The following is a 22,988-nucleotide window of genomic DNA, read 5'->3' on the forward strand; positions in this document are numbered from 1 at the left end:
AGCCTTACACACTGGTTGTCTGGCTCTACCTCGGTACTTCTCCCCACTGTCCATGGAGCAGCTGTGGGCTGAACCCACACTATTCAGACCACAGTAATGACCTCTGGACTGTTTTCCCTGTCGGCTTCTAAGCCACCTCCCAGTGGCAGATGATCAGGGATGACTCTGATCACTTCTGTTCAAAAATCATTGTCAGTTCTCACTCACTACATAACCAAATGGAGCCCAGACCCACAGCCTGGCATGCAGAGCCTTCTGAAATTGGCTGTGGTCAACCCTTAAGGAGTCACTTCTGTTATTCCCCTTGTGCGACTCAGGCTCTGGCCAAAATGAGCTCCCTGCTCCCTGGACACATCCTGAGCTTCCTGCCTCTGTGTTTTGTTCATGCTGTGCTCTCCATCTGCAACACTTTTCATCCAAATCCTACCTGGATGAGCCAGCCAAATACCACCTCCTCCGTGAAGCTTCTAAGAGTATTCTCGCCTGCCTTCCCTTCCCTGTATGACCATTAACTGGCGAACAGCTGCAAATACTGACATCTGAGCATCACGCCCACACCTGGGCAATGAACCTTTTCAGAAGCATTTAAAGTATTTTTTAGATGCAATTAGAGTCAAAACCAGGGTCTTGTTACATGGGATCTCTCCCCTTACCCTCTCATGGAGTGTCCACGATTCTCTCACATCACATAATTCCTAGCAACTTATGGGATTTTTAAAAACTGTTTTAGTGAATGTTTGTCTGGTGTCAGGCACTGTTCCAGCTACTGAAATGGAGCAGTTATAGGATGAAACTCATGTTCTCAGGGAGCTTGCATTTTTAGTAGGGGACAAACACTAAGGGTAATAACAGGTCGGGTAACAGGCGCTGCATCATAAGGTCAGGTAATAACAGCTGTGCTGGTGAGTTTTTTTTTGTCTCAAATTACAGTCACCTTGGAAGACAGAACCTCAGTTGAGAAATTTCCCCCATTCGATTGGCCTATTCATATTTTTCTGGATAATTGATAATTGATGAGAGGGGCCAGAGTAGGGGCCAGCCTACTGTGGGCAGGTAGTCCGGATTGTATAAAAAGAAGCTGAGCAAGATGTGGGGAGCAAGCCAGTATGCAGTTTTCCTCCATGGTCCCTGCCTCTGCTCCTGTGAGTTTCTGCTCTGACTTCCCTCAATGACCCTGAGGATGGGTAAGCCAAATTAACTCTTTCCTCCCCAAGTTGGTTTTGGCCAGTGTTTTATCACAGTAAGCAACTAGGACAGGTGCTAGTAAAAACAAGGGAAGGGGATGGAGGCTGGAGGCTAAAAAGAGAAGTCCTGTTTTAGAGAGGGTGGTTAGGAACAGCTTCACCTACTACAGTCTGGACTCCCATTAAGACAGCACATGGCATGACAACAAAGCCTATGTCCAATTCATTGTTGTGTCTCTCAAAGCTTCTTGTATGATACTTGACAATACTAGGTGCTTTTTGTATGAACATATGTGATTATTGTATGAACAACTATTATGAACAAATGAAATAAGTAATAAGTGGCTCACCCTGCCTCCTTCATACCCTCATCATGCCCAGGGTAGTACCTGAAACACACTGGCTATTCAACAGGCCCTGACAGGATAGGAAAAATTCACTGCACTGGGGACAGATGTTGTGACAGCACACTTACCAGGACTAGATCACCACACAATCATGGAGCATTAAGTTAACCTTGAGGTCCCTGAAGCCAACCTCTTCATTTCAAAGATAAAATCATGTCCAGAGAGATGATGACCCAATAGGGCAAGATTACAGAAGAGGGCTGAGGACATGGCTCGGGGAAAGCAGCTGTTGTGCAAGTATGAGGATATGAGTTGGAATCCCCAGCACCCATGTAAAAAGCTGGGGGCAGTGCTATGCACCCATAACTACAGCATTGGAGAGGCAAGGACAGGTAGACCTCTGAAGCTCGTTGGCCAGCCAATGCAACCAAAGAGACTCTGTCTCAAAACTGAAGGGTTGACTAACACAGGAAGGCTTCCATATGCACACAAACATATATGCGTGTGCGCATGTGCATACACAGACACTACAGGAAGAGATGACAGGAGTCCTCAGCAACTCTAACTTCTAGTTAGAGTTTATTCTGGTTTCATTTTTGCTGCTGAGATAAAAACAAGTAAACAAAATTTGATAAAAAGCAACTTTGGAGAGGAAGGGATTACTTTAGCTCCCAGTTCCAGGTTATAGCCCATCACTGCAGTGAAGCCAGAGAGACAGGAGCTTGAGACAGAGATCTGGTTACACGATATTCACAGTTGAGAGCAGGGAGAAATGAAGGCACCCATGCTGCCTGCTATTTGCCTGCTTGTTTTCTAGCTAGATAACTTATTGTATTCATACAATTCAGGTCCAGGCCTAGGTAATAGTTCCACTCATCGTAGTCTGGGTCTTCCCACCTCAGCAATCAAGATAATTTCCCACAGACATGCCTACAACCCAGTCTGACCCAGACAACTCATTGAAACTCTCTTCAGCTATGTGACTCAAAGTTGTGTCAAGTTGACAGTTAAAAACTAAATATACAAGTTTTATCCAACTGAAACACTGTTGTCTTTAGCATCACAACATTGTCTGAAGTCAGTTAACTCAACAGAACCATGAGGTAACTCAAGTGGGCATCAAGGAGGTTTCAGAATAACCCTACCTGATGGCTCCAACCTGGTGCCCCTAACATCAATTCTCCACCTTCTTGCACATCACCATCATGCTGCACCACCCACACCAGGCAAGGGCAGCTGACAGGGTGATTAAGAAACAGGCCATATGTTTGAGAACCATCTATCTGTCTGTCTGTCTATCTAATCTATCTATCGCAGGCAAGGCTGGTCTCTAGTGCACAATCCAGCCTCAGCCTCTGGAGTGGGAATACAGGCATGTGCCACTATAGCTTGCTCACTGCCCTAACATCTTACTACTCACAGTGTGGTCAGTAGCATAAGAATATCAGAAATGCATACTCTCACATTTGAATGAAGTTCCCAGGAGATCCCTGAGTGCAATATTAACTATGTAGTCCATCCTAATGCCCCAGCATCCAGGGGATGCAAGTGGGAAAGGTCATTTACTACTATCTGAATGGTGAGTGATTCCTGAGCCCACTGATACTTTTATTATTTTTTTAAAATAACTTATTTACTTTTATTCCATTTGCATTGGTATTTTGCCTACATGTATGTCTGTGTGAGGGTGTCAGATCTTGGAGTTAGAGACAGTTATGAGTTGACATGTGGGTGCTGGAAATTGAACCAGGGCCCTCTGGAAGAGCAGCCAGTGCTCTTAACCTCTGAGTAGCCTCTCTAGCCTGGTATTTTTATTCTTATCTTACAGTTTTAAAAACTTGCTGAAGGTCACCTAGCCATCTAGCCTCTGGTTGCCTGTGGTAGTGTTGGATGACTTGTGGGTTAAGCACTCACTCCCTGCCCTTGGGTGTGAACAGAATACAGCAGCACACCACCATAATCTCAGCACTCCAGAGGCTGACAGGAGGATCACAAGTTGAAGGCCAGCCTGAACTGCAGGAGGCCTTGCCTCAGGAAGGTTTTTGTTTTTGTTTTTATTTTTGTTTTTTAAAGACAATCTCTAACTTTTGAATGAACAGGTATGCAAAAAAACAAAAACAAAAAAAAACACACACAAAAAAAACCCCATGTGTTTCTAAGTCATTAGTGCCAGTTTGGAACTTCTTGTATAAAGGATTGTGTTGTGGCTTCTGTGAAGATGCATCTGGAACCCAGGTTATAGCACAAGAAGGACTGGAAGGCAGCAGTCCCCAGCAGGGCCTCAAGAACTCAGCACCTTTATTTATAAGAGAAACTGCTGCAAAGAAAATCTGTCCCCAGCTGGGCAACGGTGGCACACGCCTTTGATCCCAGCACCTGGGAGGCAGAGGCAGGTGGGTCCCTGTGAGTTCGAGGCCAGCTTGGTCTACAGGGTAAGTTTCAGGACAGCAAGGACTACACAGTGAAACCCTGTCCCCTGATGCTATGGTGTTGGGAACACCCCACCCCCATTCACTTCTTCGCTCAAAGATTACTGAGTATGTCCTCCGGGAAAGGTACCTTGCTGAGTGGTGCCGTGTGGTGAGGTGAAGATGGACCTGATCCCTACCTCAAGGAATTCATAAGAGAAACAGCAAGAACGCTCTCTCTCCCTTTCTTCCTCCATGCTCACCTATCTGAAATTCAAGCAGTGGACAAAAGGCAGAGGTGAAAGAAGTTTAGGGAAAAGAGGAATTATTTGGAACCCGGGGCTCAATCTTTCCAGAGGGACAATGTTAAGCTGAACTTGGGAGGCAGAACACAGATCAGCAAGCAACATGAGTGTTGCTGCACGGACACATGAAGGTGTGATGGAGAAGGTCCCACTACAGGACTGCCAGTGAGCCCCTAGAGAGGCAGGCCTGTCCCTGCTGGGGTGACAGTAGGGTTCTACTCTGACATCTACAGACAGCTGCTCTGGATTACTCATCAGGATACATAACAAACCGCTAAACCCCAAGCCCTTTTCGAGATGATCTGGGGCAAAAACAAACATTTCTGAATTGGTACTAAAATTATTTCCAAGTCTGCTTCCTCCCTTAGAGAGGATTCATATGACTTTGAGCATTAGGAGATGCTCGAAAGATGCTGAATGTGTGAACAGAGGAAGGAATAAATGAGTACAGCCTAGCAGCTGGGGGTGATGAGCAAGAGAGAAATGCCTCACATTGCATCATGGCGGGAAAGGAAGGGGGTGAGAGTAAGGGTGGTGATGGGAGGCTGGTGTGATGAGCAGGTGAGAAGCCACCAAGTAGGTTAAAGACAATGGGAACGAGAGAAAAGGGAGGGATGGAAGAGATGACAAGAGCTGACTGACAGCAGGGCCAGGAGAAAGGGGTTTGGAGGCTGTGTCTAGGAATGCGACAGAGATATCAGAAAACGAAAAGCCCGACAGAAAACAAGGTGCTTTATAGATGTCAGTTTATCAAATTCTCATGAATTTGAGGATCTCAACACCATCATATCTTGACTGAATTTCTCTTCTCCCCTCCACTGTTCTGTCCTGTGATTGCTGGAGTCTTACTGGTTTCTGGCTGTTCTATAACATTTCAGGTTGCTCCCCTTTCGGGCTTTTCCCAGATTCCTACACAACTAGGTCCCTTGCAATTCCCTGTTGCTGCCAGCTCAGTGAGCACCAGCAAAACTACAACCTACACTTCCCAGGTTGCTCTCAGAAGTACCCAGATTCCTTATCTTACTCTCTTTTTAATTCTTCATTTTGTGTTTTGTTTGTTTGTTTGTTTTTGAGATAAAATCTCATATAGCCAGGACTGTTCTAAAACTTAGTAAGTAGCAGAGGATAACCTTGAACTTTGATCCCTTGAAGGCTAAAATTACAGGCATGCACCACCATGCCCAATTTTATGTGGCCCTGGGGAGCAGAACTAGGGCTTCCTGCATGGGAGGCAAGCCCTCTACCAATTGCACCAAACCCTTAACCCATCTTTTTCTTTTACTGCCTCCAACATAGTATAACACTATTTATCATATGCAGATTTAATAGAGGTCTTCTCTCATTAAAATATAAGCTTTTTGAGGGGAGGGATTTCTGTCTAGTTTTCAATTGCCTAAACCAGTGTCCAGAATATCATGTTGCTGGACACCCATGGGTGTCAGTTGGGTGCTTCAGTTTAAGACTGTTTAAGATTAATGTCCATTTTATGTCCACATGAACACACTGACATTAATCTTAAACAGTCTTAAACTGAAGCACCCAACTTTGTGGCATAAAGGTAAGTTCACCTGAGACTGACCAGGAGTTGAGACGATGTCAGATACAGTCAACAGCAACCATCCTCAAAGACAGTGCACTTGTCTTGACTAGGAGTTGACACTATGTGTTTAGGTCCTGATCTGCCTGTGGTCTGAAAAACAAGCCCTCTAACCAGAGATCACAAAGAGAACAAACAGTTCCATTTTCCAATGCAAGTTTGGTGAATCAGGCCAGCTTCTCCAGTGAAGCGGCTGCTAATTTCTCCAGCTGCCTAGATTGTCAAATTACAAACTTATCTTTGGGGGAATGTATCTAACAAAGGGACATGTTCTATTTCCCTTTTTACCACCCATCCAGCGCCTCTGACTTGGTTTAATTGCCATTCCAACCCTCCCTCTCTGAAACCACACATCACAAGGCGTGCATTTATAGTGTCTTACATTAATATACTGGAGTTTCTCAGAATAAACGGGTTTGGCAAAATGTAATTATTTCCAGCAAAAGCGTTGGTTCTACATTTTGACAGACAACTGATATATTATTGTACTCAATGCTAAACTGTGAATCTGCATAATTTTAAAAAAAAATCTTTTTTAAAAAAAATTCAAGTCTACTCATTATTAAATTATAAAGCTGGTCATTTGTGATGAGTCAGTAAAAAACCAGAAGGCAGGCATGAAAGGCTGCAAGAAATCCACCATCTTCATATGATCTCTGACATCTGCAAACCAAGGCCACTGTGAAGGTGAAATAGCCTAAGCAAGCACCAAGGCCAGTGCATGGGCAGAATAAGAAGGTCTATTTTCTGACTTAATTAGTAGTGTTCTTTTCCTGGTAGCAAAGTCTCCAAGCATCTCAAATCATTCACTTGTTTCTTCATTCTACAGTTTCCTCACTCCTCGAGACAGGAATCCTCAGTCCACTAGGGGAAGGGGTAAACATGCAGACAGTTCCCACACAGGGTATGAATGCTAAGAGAGATAGAGAGACAGAGGGTATGGGGTTGCAGAGAGCAAGACCTGAACTGCACTGGGCCGGACAAGCAGAGGTCAACAGAGTGAGGACAGATAAAAACGAAAAAGACACCAGTTCAAGCACAGGCTGGGAAAGTAGAAAGGACATGGGACTCTGGGAAACCAATTAGAACCAGCCTAGGATGACAGTCCCACGGAAGAAAAATGGCACTCAGAATAGTCATGGCCCCTTTTTTTGTGCTAAGGGGACAAAATGTAGACTCCTCGGTATAACACTAAGTGGCCGAATGTCTCTACAACCCACTCTCCCTCACCTAAAGTCCCAGCCAAGGAACTCTAGCCATAGACACCAAGCTCCAAGCAGCTAGTCTCAATGATGAGATGGGGGAGCTGGCTTTAACAGAAAACTCAATGAAATCCAAGCTACTGGGTCATGCTGAATCATCTGTACTTCAGGAAAGTGTGTCCTTGGGAAGCAGCAGTATTGCTTACATACGGAACTGCTCCTGTCTAAAAAGGACAAACTGAACCATTTAACACTGGCCTTCAATTATTAAAGCAGCACAAATGAGCTGTGACAAGAAGACCGATCACCTGCTCAGATTGGGCCCTGGCAGCCCGGTCTAAATGGTCTTGACGGTTTATTTATCCCCATCGTCACTAGACAGAGGAAGATGGAGAAGTCTTCAGGGGTCTCAGAAGCAGACTATGACAAGAGCTTTTGCAGATCCTCTATAAAAGAGATAGCCATGCTCAGAGCAAGGACAACAAAGTAAAAAAACTTGGTTCTCTGCAGAGCACTGGCTGTATCCTGGGCATAACAGTGTGGCTGGCAAACACCTCACTAATTTTGCTCCTTGGTGGGCACCTGGCCCTCAGGAGTTTCCCTAGTTCTCAACCTGTAGATCTTGGAAGCAGCACAAATTAGGACAAGGTCTGGACTAGTCTGGTTTCAAATTCTGCTTTTCTATTCACTAGCTCTATAGCCTCAGTTTCCCCACCAATAAATGTTGCTTCATAGGACTGTGAAAATTAAATAATAATCCATTGTGCACTGGGTATAATGTGCTTACGAGATCCCTGTTATACTCTGTCCTTCATTCTCTTTATTCCTTCCTTCTGTGTCCCAGAAAATTAGAAGGTTTGTCGTGTGTGTGTGCTTGTGTGAGATGCAGGTGTATGTGCACATGTTTGTACATGTATGTGGAGGCCCAGGGTTGACGCTGGGTGTCTTCTGAACCTAAGCTATTTCAGCGTAGGCTGGCTGACCAGTGAGCTATAGGAGCCACCTCTTTCTTCTTGCCTCCCTGAGTTGAGGTCAAAAATGCCTGTGGCCATAGCCAGCTTTTCATGTGGGTTCTGGAGGTGCAAACTTAGGTTCTTGTGCATGGCAAGCACTTTACCTACAGAGCTATCTTCTCAGCCCTTCATTTGTTTTTGAGAGAGTCTCTCGCTAAACCTGTAGCTGGTCAGTAAGCTCTAGGGATTCCCTGTCTCCAGCCCTCTAATGCTAGGGCTACAGATGTGCACTAGCATGCTGGGCTCTTCTCATGCCGGTGACAGAAGGCAGGCACTCTACCAACTGAGCCACTCCCGAGCCCTTTCACTTTTTTTTTTTTTGAGTACAGAATAAAACCCTTATCCTGTGGGGCCTCTTCCTGGCTTGACACTTGGGCTGTGGCATTTTTTTCTAATGACAAGAAAGGGGTAATGAGTCCACAGATGGCCCTTTCACATCTCTCCCGATTCCATCTCAAACATTCTACCCTTCCCAATACTATTTGTGCTTCTCTCTGGCTGATCCGCACTCTCAGACATATTCCTTTGGCTGACAGTGGATCTGTGAACTAGGGTGGAGGTAGTCCAGACTCCTGGGAAGGCAGAGGTTATGTATGGACATGTGAGTATTTAGAATGTGAGACAAACAGCTGGCATTTGCTGTTTTCATTCTCCTTCTGTCTATTGACTGCTGTACACTCACTGGGTTAACTCTGCAACAGGCCCAAGGATCACCTCTAGGCTTAGTTGGGATTCTGTCCCTGGCCTAGTTTAAGCTATCCCTAGAGAGCAGGGGCCATGCCTCAGTGCCCTCTGTTCCATTAGCAGGGCAGGCTCCAGCACACCAGAGGTTGGCCAGCACTAGTGGGGTGAGAGGGACACAGTGCCAGAGGGCCCGGTCCTGAGACATGTTCTTAGAAGTTCTGTCCTGAGGCCAAGAAAAAATTCCCTGGGATGGACACACTCCAGAAAGCCTAGACAATGACTAATGAGCTGAAGAAGGGTGATCTCCAGAGACTTCCAGCACTCTAGACACCTTCATACCCTCACGTACATTTCTCACACCAAGGGCGGGTCTGTGGAGAAGGGCGAGGTGGGAAAGGAGATGCTGTCCATGGGCCAGGGAGGCTTTGGAGAGTGAGCAAAAATGGCTAACATTTCCAGTTTAATACAGTGCCTCTCCTGCCTCCACAGTGCCTGAAACAGCCTCACTGTGAGAGGGTCTTCAGAGCACGACGGACGCAACTCTCAGTTGTCATCACCTGCAGGAGACCTGCACAACTCAGGCCCAAGGCTCCCAAAGCCCTACTTCCTCCCCATCCCCCCAGCATACACAGGCAGATAATGCTTTCCAGGAGAGATTGTTTGTTTCCTTCAGTGGTACAGCACTTGTAAATAGCCTATACTTAAGGAAGAAACCCCAATTAAACTCTCTGGTCCACCATGCTGCACATGAATGGAGTCATTTCTGTTACCTGTGTCCTGTCTTAGGTAAGTGAATGTTCATGTCTCCCCAAGAAAGGTTCGCAAGATACTCACCATGAACTTGGCATCCTAGGATGTTAGACAGCAAGCTCCTTGAAGGAAGGCTGTGCCACACTGGCCTTAAGCCTCTCACATGGTGCTAACATACCCCGGTACCCAGCTCTGCCAAGTCCCTTAAACCTCCAAGCCTGTTTCCTGGTGTGTAAAGTGTAGATGATAACAACCCCTACACTCATTGAGGAGGATGAGCAAGCAAGCAAGCATATGGGAAGCCTTTACTTAGCCCAGTGTAAGAGGCAACGTGCCACTCAACAACAGTTAGCTAGTGAATGGAGCTGACATAATGAATTTGAGGTAGGAGAACGTGATAAACGTTCAAGGAAATGATTGCAGAATTATGTGATAAATAATTTAGCAGAAATGCATCTCAATTACAGTCAGAACGCAGCGGAAAGCAAGCACCAAGTTTTCCCTTGGCATAAATGAAAAATATCAGAGAGGAAGAAATAGAACCTTAAGAACTAAATGGGGTCTAAGGAAGGGCACATATTGCAGAGGCCAGCACAACAACTTCATGTTTGGGAACTGTGTTTCCAGTTATGAGTGGATCTGTCCTACTATAGGGAAGGAGACCAGAAGGAGCCAAGCCCAGCCTGTCTGTTTCACCTGGGATCCTGAATTTCTCCCTGTGATGCTTGAGAACCAACAGCACAGACACTTAGGAGTTGTGTGGATAAACAGAGGCAAACAGTAATAAAGGAACTGGATTTGGGCTAAGGAAAAGGCAATGAAGAAACAGGAAGAATGAAGCAAGGCAGTTCCAAGAGCAGAAAGCATTCCAGAGAAACCATAGCTGGCCCTGGGAGTTGCACCTTCATGTCCAGTGTAGCTCTAAATACAGCAAAGGCATTCTCCATGCTTGTTCCCTTCCCATTAGAGTAGCCACAGAGTAGAGTGAAGATAGAAAATTCCAACAGAAAGAGCTCACCAAAGTGAGCCCAAAGATCACAGTCACCACTGATGAGTGGACAGAACCACCTTCAACAGGCCAGGCTGGAATCAGGGCCAGCAGTTTTCCACTTACATACAAACTCAGAGCACAAGCTGCAGCAACAAAACCTGTCAGGTGTACTTCCTTTTAAAGCCGTTTACAGGAACCCAAGGTCCTTTGGGTACTCCAGAAAAACATTTGTATTTAATCTCTTCTCAAAGATAAAGGAATGGCCTCTTTATCCTACAAAACTGGACACCAAGAAAAAGGAGAGTAATTCACAATGTCACTGAAGTCCCAGAAATGTGCCCGACAGCTGTTCATCAGACTCCTGGGAGAAGAAACAGCACTGCCCACTGGAAAAAAGCCTTACTTTCGCGGCCCTGTGCAGGGAAAGGGGGAGTGAAGGAGGGAGGGAGAAAGATGCAGGTTTAAGACTGCACTGCCTGCGCCTGCTCCACATGAAATGGTTGCCACCACTGCCTCCTTCCCTGTTTCAATCTAATTAGACAGAACGAACTAATGAGTAGGCAGCAGTGGTGCCTTGGTTCAGCTGTTCAGACCCCAGTGTTTCTTCCGTATTAAAAATAAAGAGACCCATGGGTTCAATCTGACAAAAATGCACACAGAGAGGCACATTTCCCTTTTTAAATAGTTTTGCATTAACACACACACACACACACACACACACACACACACACACACACACACTTCAAAACAGTATCTGTTTATGAAGAACCGAGACTCCGGTGTGCAACAGCAAGGTCTCAGGCGGCACCTTGCCTACATTTTCATGAGAGGAAACAGGAGGCCAGAACCTGAGCTACTGTGGAAGCTGCACACTCCCAACCATGTGCTCTTGGGCAAAGAGAGGACATTCTTCCTGGCTGCTGTACTATGTGGAGGTGCAAAGTGCCTCCAGACTCCCAATGGCTGGGAACACAATGAGTCTGAAACTCTTCAGGGGACTGGAAAGGACTTTGCTAAGACCTACCTGTAAGTCCCGGTCTCTGGCCTCCATCTTTGGAGACTCCGTCCCTGTACCCCATTGCGTTCATGGCTTCCCGGTTTCCCTCGGGGCTACCTGAGAGTGTAGGAATCCCACTAACCATGGATATCCTTTAATTTGGCTTGTTGTGATTTAGCTTGATTGGGATTTTTGCATTAGCAGAGAGCTCACGTTAGGAATATTCCTAACACTACTCAGACACCAAACATTTACTGCAGGCCTACTAAGTGCCAGGCATTGTTCCCCTTAAGTGTTAATGGATTCCCAGTGCTGCAATTCTCCCAGTTTGGCCTTGAGATGTCTATTCCAGTTCTGGCTGGTCTGTGGTTTGAAGTACATTACAGTTCTTTTTTCCCCTCCCCAGTTACTATATTAGTCACCAGCCTGCATAAGAAAATACCTAACGACATATCAACTCTAGGAGGTTCCAGACATTCTGGTACAGATGATGATAGGAACAGGCTATGTGCCATCTCTACTGCTCCAGTAGCTTCCAGAAACTTCCAGAACAAGGTAGCTTCACAAGCAGGGTCAAAAATACAAGGGTAAGCAGGTACGAGCTTGTCTGCATGAGCATAGCAGGTGGCCATCCATACCTGCAGGCCCACCCCTGACCTTCACAGAGAGAGAGAGAATCCTTAAGTCTCAGATGCTTCCATCCCTGTGCTGCCCTTATTCCTTGGTTTTTATCAAGGTACATCTGTCTCACTGAAGAATCCAGATCCAGTCTTGGGCTGAAAAAGTAGGACCCTTGAGTTGCTTCCTCTCTGAATCTCTACATAACTCAATCCCCTAAGACCAAAGTTCTGTTTTGCCTCTACTTCTAAAGAGGACCTAAGTGCAGAATCTGCCCTAGAGCCTACTGAGACCAGAGCTCACCCTAGGGCTTTCTTTCTATGTCCCTCAGCACAGCTTAACATCTAGTGAACAGTAAACCCACAAGAAATATGTATGGAGTGGAGTCTGCTTATGTGCCTAGAATACTGCAGAGTGTCCTAAGCCCCACCCTCCAATCACACCCACTTCCTGATGAATAAACTACTGTCTGATGCTCCAGGTCCCCAGCCACATTTCTAGATCAAACTCACCAGCCCCATTCTCAAGATTTTTTTTTTTTTTTTTTTTTTGCCATTCCGTACTTTTTTTCTGAGAATCTATTTAGATTTGCTGACCATGTTCTGACTGGCTTGGTGGCCTAGACCCCATTAGCTCCTAGAATCTGAGAGTCAGCGCAATCTGGATACTTAGCCATCTGGTATCTTTTGGCACCACCCACTTCCCCTTGTCCAGTGAAGAGGAAACTCAAGTCCTCATCAACATGCACTGTTGAACATCAAGCCTGGCATGAGGTCACTCTGAGATCCACACAGAGAAGTCTCATACTGCCAAGTAGGAAGGACCCCAGGCATACCCAGATACAGCCCTCAGTTCTGTGAGCTGCCCCGAACCTAGGAAACCTCATTTCTGCTCCTTTCATCTTCCAGCTCAGCAGAGGAGCCGGGCATGGTGGAAAATGCCTTCAGGCTGAAGAGGAAAGATCACAAGTTCAAGGCCAACCTAGACTACAAACCAAGACCTGTCTCAAAGAAATAAGGTCAGCAAAGGAAAAGCATATACACAACACAAAGGGAAACTGAGAACCTAAGATTCAGTTGTGATCTCTTCTGCTAATTTAGTGTGTGAGCTCAGCCAAGTTGGTGTCTTGCTCTGAATTGCTGTCTCCTGGAACCATAGGCACAGACTAGGAGGACCATATTTAAGATCCCTTCTAAGCCTGATGTTCAGCAACTGCCCCTCTACCCAAGCACAACTCTCAAATCACAGCACCAGCTCTGCTGGAAGCATATTAGCAGTATAGAGCCACATTTTAATAAGAGTCAATATGAACTTAACACTCGTGTTTGAATGTCACTAGTCTACATTGTAATGCAATTATACTATAAACTGTCATGAGTTGTTCAAGCTTACCAAGGAGCTGAACCTAGAAGCAGACCCCCAGTCCCATTTCAGATCCAAGTGTCCTCCGAGGCCCTTGTCTGGATTAGCCAGGACCTCCCTCCCCCCGCCCCATGACACAGAGGGAGAACAGCAAATCTGCCCAAGCATAAAAGCACCATGCTCTGGAGAACGCAAGAAGGTGAACTGTTTCTAGCAAATGTTACTATTGTTTATCCCATGAGGTAAAAGTATACAGTGTGGAGTTCAGCCAAGCAGGACTCTCAACCACTGAGAGAGAAAGACCAATCGAGAACTCTGCTGACTGCCTCAACTTTCCCATCAGCTTCCAACAGATGTCATGAGCACCCAATTGCATAGTGTGATCCTTATTTGTTATTTTACATAGAAGCCTTGTTCTAGAGACACTGCTTTGCTTAGTTCTTGCTCAACTAGGAACTCCACCTGGCTGTCTTAAAGGGGCTTTTCTATTAGATTTCTGAAAGACACCTGGAACTGTGATTTGATGGATTTGCCACCTATCTTCTGATTCAATTCTTTTAATTTGTTTTGTTCTTTAATAAACACACTCATCCAAAATGAAAATATTCTATAGTAGATCATGCTCTGTATGTAACAGAGCCTCTAGAATGACGTAGGCCAAGCCTGGGAGATTATGGTTTCCTCAAGGAGCTGAGAAGGGATACATGCCACAGGCATTCACTGAGTAACTAGTGACTGACGATCATGATGGAATGGCTGGTTGAAACGCTGCACGAACCTTTGAAACACAGCTGCTGTTCAGAAAGTATCTTCAATGACTTAACTGTGTCTAAATTTGAAATTTTTAGCTAAAACAGGCTTAGAAATACTAATTATGCACGGAAGTCCAACCATGAGGCAAGCATTAGTGACTCTAGAGCGCCTTCTGTCCTGGAACTCTGCCTGATATCACTGAGCAGCTCTAAAAGCAGCTAAGAGGTCACCTCAGAAACCACAGTCCTCTTACCTACCACCACCCCGGTCACAGGTCAGCTTTCCCCTGCCAGAACCTCAGTCTCAACTGGGATCCAATGGACGAGACCACTCTCAATAGGACCCTCTGGCAGGCCACTACAGAAAGGCGAGGTCTGGGTGGCCAGCATAGGTAGGGGCCACAACCCACTGAAGCCAGTCCTGTGAAAAAGAAAGGAAATCAGGGAAGAAGCCACACCAAACAGCTTTACAAAACAGACCTTGTTTCTGGCGTGGTGAACCTTTAGCTGAGAAAGACTCACTCAGCCAATAAGATGTGGAGATAGGCCAGGAGTCTATCCTTGGCTCACTAAGGTACTCTGTGATGCTGGATATCAGCCTCCTGGACTCTTCCTGTCCCTGCAGATGAGAGGTGGCTATGTGCTCTGTTATCATGAATCCTAACCTGAGTTCTACTGTAGGCTGAGAATTGCTCACCACAGCCACATGATCCCCTACATGAGGGCACAGTTCAAATGCCCCACTTCTCAGCAGTGTGAGGAAAGTAGGCTGGGGCTTGCTGACCATGCAAGTTTCCAGCATGCAAAAAAGGGGTAGGTGTGTGTGTGTGTGTGTGTGTACACATATGTATAATAGGTTTTATTATATTATAGGATGGAGATACACACACACACACACACACACACACACACACACACACACACACACAAAACCTAACAAGCCTGAAAGTCAGGCTCCGGAAATCCCTTTGTACATACTGAAGCCTCCCCTCCAGCTCACAGCTTCAGGATCACATGACTGTGTAGGACCTGATTTTCCTACCAACTTTCCTGGAAATCATGAGTAAAGACCTCACAGACATTGTGAGGTCCTTTGTAAGTCATTAGTCACAGCTCTACTCAGCCTCCCCCAATCCATCTCCAAAATCTCTCAACTCTATGTAGAATCTAAGAAAGAAAGAAGAGACAGAACTGATCACTGCTGCTCTCTTACTGTGCAGTAGAGTAAGAGAAGATCACCATGAGCACCATCAGTAGGGGTCAGGGACAGCCACTTACAGGAGGGATCCTTGCCCTCGGGAGTCACTGTTATGAGCTGACCCTGGCAGAGGTCTGAGATTCACTGTCTCTAGAATGAGATCTGTGACGTGTTGGGTTTGTCAGGCGTCCCTGTCAACAGGCACACTGTCTTGTGCTGCGCACCTCCATCTGCCCCACCCATACTGTAGAACTCTGTGACGACAGGGTGGAAGAGCCTGTCTCCAACTATGATGGCTGCACATATGCATATAGTAGTTCTCCAAGAAATTCTTATGAAGTGACCAATGCGCAAACCCAAGCAGCAACAGAAAGTCGATGGTGATTTACTCAATTTCACTGACAGCTGTCAAGACTGTCCTTCGATCTATTGGGAGCTGGACAAGAAAGGAAGGAGAAGATCCCAGGGGATTAGAAGACTGCAATGTGGGAAAATTGGGGCTCCCAGTCTTGGAATATTTCCTGGACCAAAGTATATATTAACAAGCTGGCTCGGTAGCCTGTCAGGCCCTGTAATGTGTGCTACTCTTAGCAGAATTTTCAGGACAGAATTTACTTTTGAGAAACTGAATGGTGTCTATGTTTTTGTTGTTTGATTGTGTGAATTAACATTAGTTGAACTCCAATCTACAGAATTCTATGCCAGGAACTAGGACTTTTGCAACGGAAAAGTTCTAGAGCCTCTCTAGGCCACCCACTTTGGGGAGTGTAAAATCACTTAAGTAAGGCAAGTTGACTCCAGTGGAATAGCCTGTATTTTCTACTCACTTACATAACTGCATCAAAGCACACCAATAACCAGGGTTGTCATCTCACATGGCCCTGAGGGGAGAGGAAAAAAAAACCTCCTTTGGGGCTCTTTCTACATTTGTTTTCAATTGTCAGATCCCCAGAGGGGAAAAATCAAATCACTGCCTCTATGTCGAACCTCATGCTCCACGCAGGCACTCTGAAGACAATAGGACAGTTCCATTTCTGATCTCTTTGAAGCAGAAAGACCCCCCATGGCATAAAGGAAAGATGGGACACATGTGTGGACATTCAAAATATAGCAAGGAAACCCAAAACAACGGACTAAAAGGAGGAGCTGGGGGAAGCTATTTGGAATGGTGACGCATTCTAAGACAACTTAAGTTATTATGTAAGAAGCAAATGAGCTTTCCATCACCCTGCTCGTGTATTCATTCAGCAAACATCCATGGGAAACCCATTAAGTGCCAGGCACTGTGCCAGGCAGGCAGTAGAACACTGGCCCACTCCCACAGTGGCCCTGTCCTGTCTGTGTGGATCTTTCATGCTCCGTTGTCTTGGGCCTGGTTTAAACGCTTTCCCCACCATGAAGTCTCCCGCAACTGGCACCCTACCTGGACTAAATCAGGCTGGCCTGGTCCATATCATCACACTTTCTTTCTCTTTCTCTCTGTCTCTCTCTCTGTGTCTCTGCCTCTGTCTCTCTCTCTTTCTCTGTGTATGCGCGTGTGTGTGTGTACAACACGAGAGGATCAGTTCACTCCTTCCACTAGGTGAGTCCCAGGGCTTGAATACAGCTGTTTGGGCTTGATAGCAAGTGCTTTTAATCACTGAGCCATCTCAGCAGTCCCGTATCACTTCTCCAACATTTTACATACTTATGATTTTTCTTCTCTATCAGATACGGAGAACCATGTGGATGGGAACTGTCTCACCTATGACTAGTAATGATTAATAAATACCCTGGAAATAAAGCTTACAGAGCAAACTCTAAGACCTTAGTGCAGTGAAATATGTACAGGATTAGAGTTTAAGCAAGCCCTAACCAGAGTCCAATGCCACCACTTACTACCTGTGCCCCTATAACGATCAAGCCCTGTCAGCACAACAGGAAATGCTCACAGAGATGTGGTGCAGATCAAACGACAGGGTATAGATGAAGTGACTGGCACAGAGTAGACCTTCAACAGACGTTACCCTCTTGTCCCCACCTGAACCCCAAATTCTCCCACCATTAAGAAAGAATCAATAGCATTAGAACAGGACTCAACCTTACAGGAACTCATTAGGACGGGAATCAGACATTCGTAACAGCATGGAACTTGGGGATGGCAGACAAAGACAATGGCCCAGATAAAGCTCTTGCATCCTTTCATTTGTTTGACCAAAGAAGACTTGGCCCAGCCCTGCCCTAAAGATGGAAAACAAATAGCTGCAGTCATGGGGAGAACACTGAAACAGAATCCACTCCTCATGCCTGAACATGATATTTGAAAAGCACAGACAACTCATACAAAGTTTGCTCTCAACTCTACTGCCCAGAAGTAACTCAGGAGGGGCTGAAGATCACACACAGTTGAAGTAGTACCAGTCAAGGGGAGGCTGCAGTGCAATGAGGCCCAGAGTTCAGGACTCAATGCAAAGCCAGGTCACCTGCTAGGTATGCAATTTAGAAGCAAGTGTTTCCCTTATCGGAGTGTCATTTTACCATCTGTGAATGGAGAGGATTAAGGATGATGACAGCTAAAGGCCCTTAAAGCATGAAGCTCCACTGCAGACACAGCCAGTCAGCCCCACCACAGTGATGTCTGTGACATTGTTTCACAGAGCAGATAAAACAGTCTCGAGGAAGAATTTACAAAGTGTTTCCTCACTCTGTTCAGTTTCCTGGTTCAACACTGTGCCTGCTCCATCTGTTTCTGCAGTTTACTAAATAACACCATCACTGTACACCCAGAAGCAGCAACCATTTGCTACCTGCCCAGTGATTCAGGTATTTGTTCTAAGACTAGCTGGGGTACTATAAAGACCAATCAGTAATACTGCCAAGTAAAATTTACCAAGAAAATAATTCTCCCTTTTCCTTGCTTTCCACTGTAATAAGAGCAATATTTTAATGAATTGTTGATCTACAAGGAAGATCAGGCTACTACTAGAAGGGATCTGGGGGTAAAATATTAGGCTGACTTCACAAACAGTGTCATGTAGAATAATGTGTTCTACACCCGTAACCCAGGACCTTGTTCTTATGAAAGGCCTAGAAATTATGTACAATATGTACAATATGTCAGGCTTGCAGTACAACACACCCTCACCGGAACACACACCTAACATCCAGTTCATATGCTCTACTTATTTTGGAGAGCTAGAGAAACCAAGTAATAAGATTGCAGTCTTTATACAAAGTCTGGTTTTAGAACCCAAACAGCCCAATCAATAAAAGAAGTGGTACCCTAAAACTTGTTCACAGTCCAGAAAACTCTATGTGTACCTGAACCAAAGAGCAGACTAGGCAAAACACTGCCAAGGAGCCCCACTGCAGAAGATCACATAATCCTGAGGCAGGGATATCAACATGGAGCTCGGGCCAGCAGTATCAATAGCACCTGGAACTTGATAGATACCAAATTCATAGGTTCCATCCCAGATGTACCAAAACAGAAAGTCTGGGATTCTAGCAATTTGCATTTTAACAAATCCTCATACATGATGATGTTCAAGTTCCTGCTCTAGAACATTTAAATTTCTATGTGAATAGTAATAAAAACAACAGAGAACTCACTGTCAACTAAATCTATCAACAACAACAACATTGGTGGGCTGGAGAGATGGCTCAGTAGTTAAGAGTACTGATTGTTCTTCCAAAGGACCTGGTTTCAATTTCCAGCACCCACATGGTGGCTCACTATAGTCTATACTTCCAGTTCCAGATGACCCAACACCTTCTTCTGGCCTCTGCAGGCCTTGCATGCATATGGTACATAGACACACATGCAGGCAAAACACCCACAAGCAAAATAAAAGCAAGTAAAAAAGAATAACATTGGGCAAGACAAACAAGTATTATTTTGAGATAGGATCTTACGTATCTCAAGCTGGCCTCAAACTCAAGGATGAACTTGAACTTCTGAACCTCTACCCTTCAACTGTTAGAATTACAGTAATGTACTATCGTTCTAGGTTACACATTGCTGCAGATGGAAGCCATGGTTCATCCATGCTAGGCAAGCAATCTACCATCTGAGCTACACCCCCAGTTTCTCCTCCAACACATAAACTGGATCCTAAATGCTGGTATTCGAGAAAGGCAAGTTTACTGGGTAGAGAAGAAAGACAGACAGAAATGCTGGTTCTCGTGCAGCAGGGGTGCTGCGCTCAGAAGCCCCTGAGGCTAAATGCCTATCACTTCAGAAGGTGCTCCCCTCACATACATTTCTCAGGCCTGCACACAACACCAGTTAGGTCCACTGCTCCTTCCAGTCTCCTTTCTCTTCCTTGGAGAAGGCACTCTAAGTACAGATGGGGCAATGAATATACACGAGGTTCCTGAGTTAGTTATGATCTTACTGGTGAGACCAAATACCTGACAAGAACAATGTGAGGATGGGTTTATTTTGCCTGAAGTTTGGCTTAAAGAAATATAGTCCGTCATGCTGGGAGGTGTACTGGGGGCTGAACATGAGCACCTGTCCAGAGTGAGTCCCTAAGTCAGGAAGCCAGAGATGAAGGTCAGTCAGTTCACTTTTCCTTTTTATTCACCCTAGAACATGGGATTGTGCCACTCTTGCTCAGGGTGGGTCTTCAATCCTCTGTTAAACCTCTCTGCAAATGGATGCACACACAGACACACACAGACACACACACACACACACACACACACACACACGAGGCGGGGGGGATTTTCTAGGTGATTTCAATTCTTTCCAGTTAGTTAACAATGAAGATAAACCACTGCAGTCACTAAATTAAAAAACTGGAGAGACTTTTAAGGAAGATGAAATAACTATGTGGGGACACATAGGAAATTGCTCAAGGTAGGATTTGCTGAGCCCTGAATAATAAATTAAAGAATATCAGTTTAAGGAGAAAAGGGCTGGTGGAGAATTATTCAGGCATTTCTTGACCTCTACCAACAGGGAGTAAAAGGAACTCAACACAGCCTGGGTTTTATACTGCCCAGAACAGGAATGGAGATGCAAAGTCACTGGAGATGTGGGGCACTGACAAGCAAGGTTGCTTATGCATATAGGGCAATGAGTTGTTATATGAATATTAATTCAATCAGTAGCCACGACATAAGAGTTTATGTTTTTAAACATATGAATAACCATGTAAGAAACAATGCTCACAGGAGATGGGTCTCTTGGGAACACAGCCTGAGTGAGGATGCTGAACTGTATAGAATCAAATGGGCTAAGCACTAGTTTGCATACCCCTTCTCTGCTTCCTGATTTTGAATTCCACATGACCAGTCTGTTTCAAGCACCTGCCACTCTCCCACACACTCTACACTGCCAGCCATGGTGGACATGACTCCTCTCCCGGAAGTTGTCCTTGCCAGGGTGCTTAAGAACAAAACCAAGACACTGAGTTTAACTATTAAGTTTCCACTGCAACTATTCGATTTTGAAATGCCTACTTTTCTGGAACAAAATTCAATGGCAAAGTCTACTTTTAGGAGTGAAATGCAGTTTTCTTTCAGCATACTAGACAATGTTAAATACCAAAAAATACAATAATGCAGAGTCAGTGCACTGCAGAAGAAAGTTTCTTGTAGATATGGAACAAATTCCTCAAGCCACAAGAAGAAAGCACAAACATGGTCAATAGGACCCATCTTTAGTCTAGCTCAGGGCTGGAGAGACGTCCCAGTAGTTAAGAGCACTGATTGCTCTTCGGAGGAACCAGGTTCAGTTAATTACCAGCACCCACATGATGGCTCACAGCTCTCTGTAACTCTAGTCCTAGGAGCTTCTATGCCCCCTTCTGGCCTACTTGAGTGATCACCAAGACACAGCCGCAACTACACCAACTGGAGGAAAAGATGGGTAGACAACAAGGTAAGAACACACTCAACTACACAAAGAGCTACACAGAACCACCAAAAACTAGTGGTTACAACAGGAAGACCCGAACATCCCAAACAGATGAAGAAGAAAGCGACTTTAAAAATAACTTTAGAAAAATGATTGAGGTCCATAAAGAGGAAGTGAAAAATTCCTTCAAACAAGTGGAGGAAAAGACAAACAAAAAATTGGAAGAAATCAACAAATCCCTTAAAGAAAATCAAGAAAAAGCAATCAGACAGGTGAAAGAAATGATTCAAGACTTGAAAACCGAAATAGCGACAATAAAGAAAGCGCAAACCGAGGGAATTATGGAAACAGAAAATACGGGTAAATGATCACGAACTACAAATGCAATTATAAACAGCAGACCACAAGAGATGGAAGGGAGAATCTCAGGCATTGAAGATACAATAGAGGAAGTAGATTCATCATCGGTCAAAACAGTGTTAAATCTAACAAAAGTTTAACACAAAATATCCAGGAAATATGGGTCACCACGAAAAGAACAGCATAAGAAAAATAGGGATAGAAGGAGAAGAAGTCCAATTCAAAGACACAGAAAATACATTAAAAAAATCATAGAAGATAACTTTTCTAACCTAAAGAAGGACATACCTATGAAAATATAAGAAGCTTACAGAACACCAAATAGACTGGACAACAAATAAGTCCCCTCACCACATAATAACCAAAATATTAAACATACAGAATAAAGAAAGAATATTAAGAGCTGCAAAGGAGAAAGGGCAAGTAACATATGAAGGCAGACCTATCAGAATTACTCCTGACTTCTCAATGGAAACAATGAAAATCAGAAGGTCCTGATCAAGCGTCATGTAGACATTAAGAAACCACAGATGCCAGCCCAGAATACTATACCCAGCAAAACTTTCAATCATCATAGATGAAGAAAATAAGATATTTTACGACAGAACCAGAATTAAACAATAGCTATCCACAAATCCAACCCTAAAGAAAGTACTAGAAGGAAAACCCCAATAAAACACAGACAATGGATAATCTCACAAAAGCAAATCCCAAAGAAGGGAAAATCACACACAAAATAATCACCAACAACAAAAACTAAAGTAACAGAAACTAGCAATCACTGGTCACTAATATCCCTTAATATAAATGGACTCAACTCACTTACAAAAAGACAGGGGCTAATAGACTGGATATGAAAACAGAATCCATCATTCTGCTGCATACAAGAAACACACCTCAACCTCAAAGACATACATCACCTTAGGTTGGGAAAAGTTTCTCCATGAAATGAACCTAAGAAACAAGCAGGTGTAGCTATCCTAAAATCTAACAAAATAGACTTCAAACTAAAATCAGTCAAAACAAACAAGGACATTTCATATTTGTCACAGGAAAAATCTATCAAGAGGAAATCTTAATTCTAAACATCTATGCCCCAAATACAAGAGCACCCACATACATAAAAGAAACATTGCTAAAGATTGAATCACACATTAAGCCCCGTACATTAATAGTGGGAAGCTTTCAACACCCATCTCACCACTGAACAGGTCTGCCAGAAAGAAACTTAACAGAGAATAAGGGAACTAACAGATATGACTCAAATGGACTTAACAGACATCTATAGAACATTCCATCCAAACATAAAAAAAAAATATATCTCTTCTACTCAGCACCTCATGAAACCTCAAAAACTGACCACATACTTGGTAAC

The 22,988-nt window shown here is 44.6% G+C and overlaps 1 protein-coding gene across 6 annotated transcripts in view; it reads right to left on the minus strand.

Annotated features, from left to right (window-relative positions):
• Positions 1-22,988, minus strand: part of Sergef (secretion regulating guanine nucleotide exchange factor) — a 208,622-nt gene that overhangs the window by 102,091 nt on the left and 83,543 nt on the right. The window contains exon 10 of one of the 6 annotated variants that reach the window (XR_007230898.3): positions 14,465-14,631. The exons of the other annotated variants lie outside the window; for them this stretch is intronic. The gene's annotated coding sequence lies outside the window, so the exon portion shown is untranslated. The remainder of the gene's footprint in view (positions 1-14,464; positions 14,632-22,988) is intronic. 6 annotated transcript variants of the gene reach the window in all.

Source organism: Myodes glareolus, chromosome 24 (genome assembly GCF_982192425.1).
Source record: "Myodes glareolus chromosome 24, mMyoGla1.1, whole genome shotgun sequence".
In the NCBI taxonomy this organism is placed as follows: Eukaryota; Metazoa; Chordata; class Mammalia; order Rodentia; family Cricetidae; genus Myodes; species Myodes glareolus.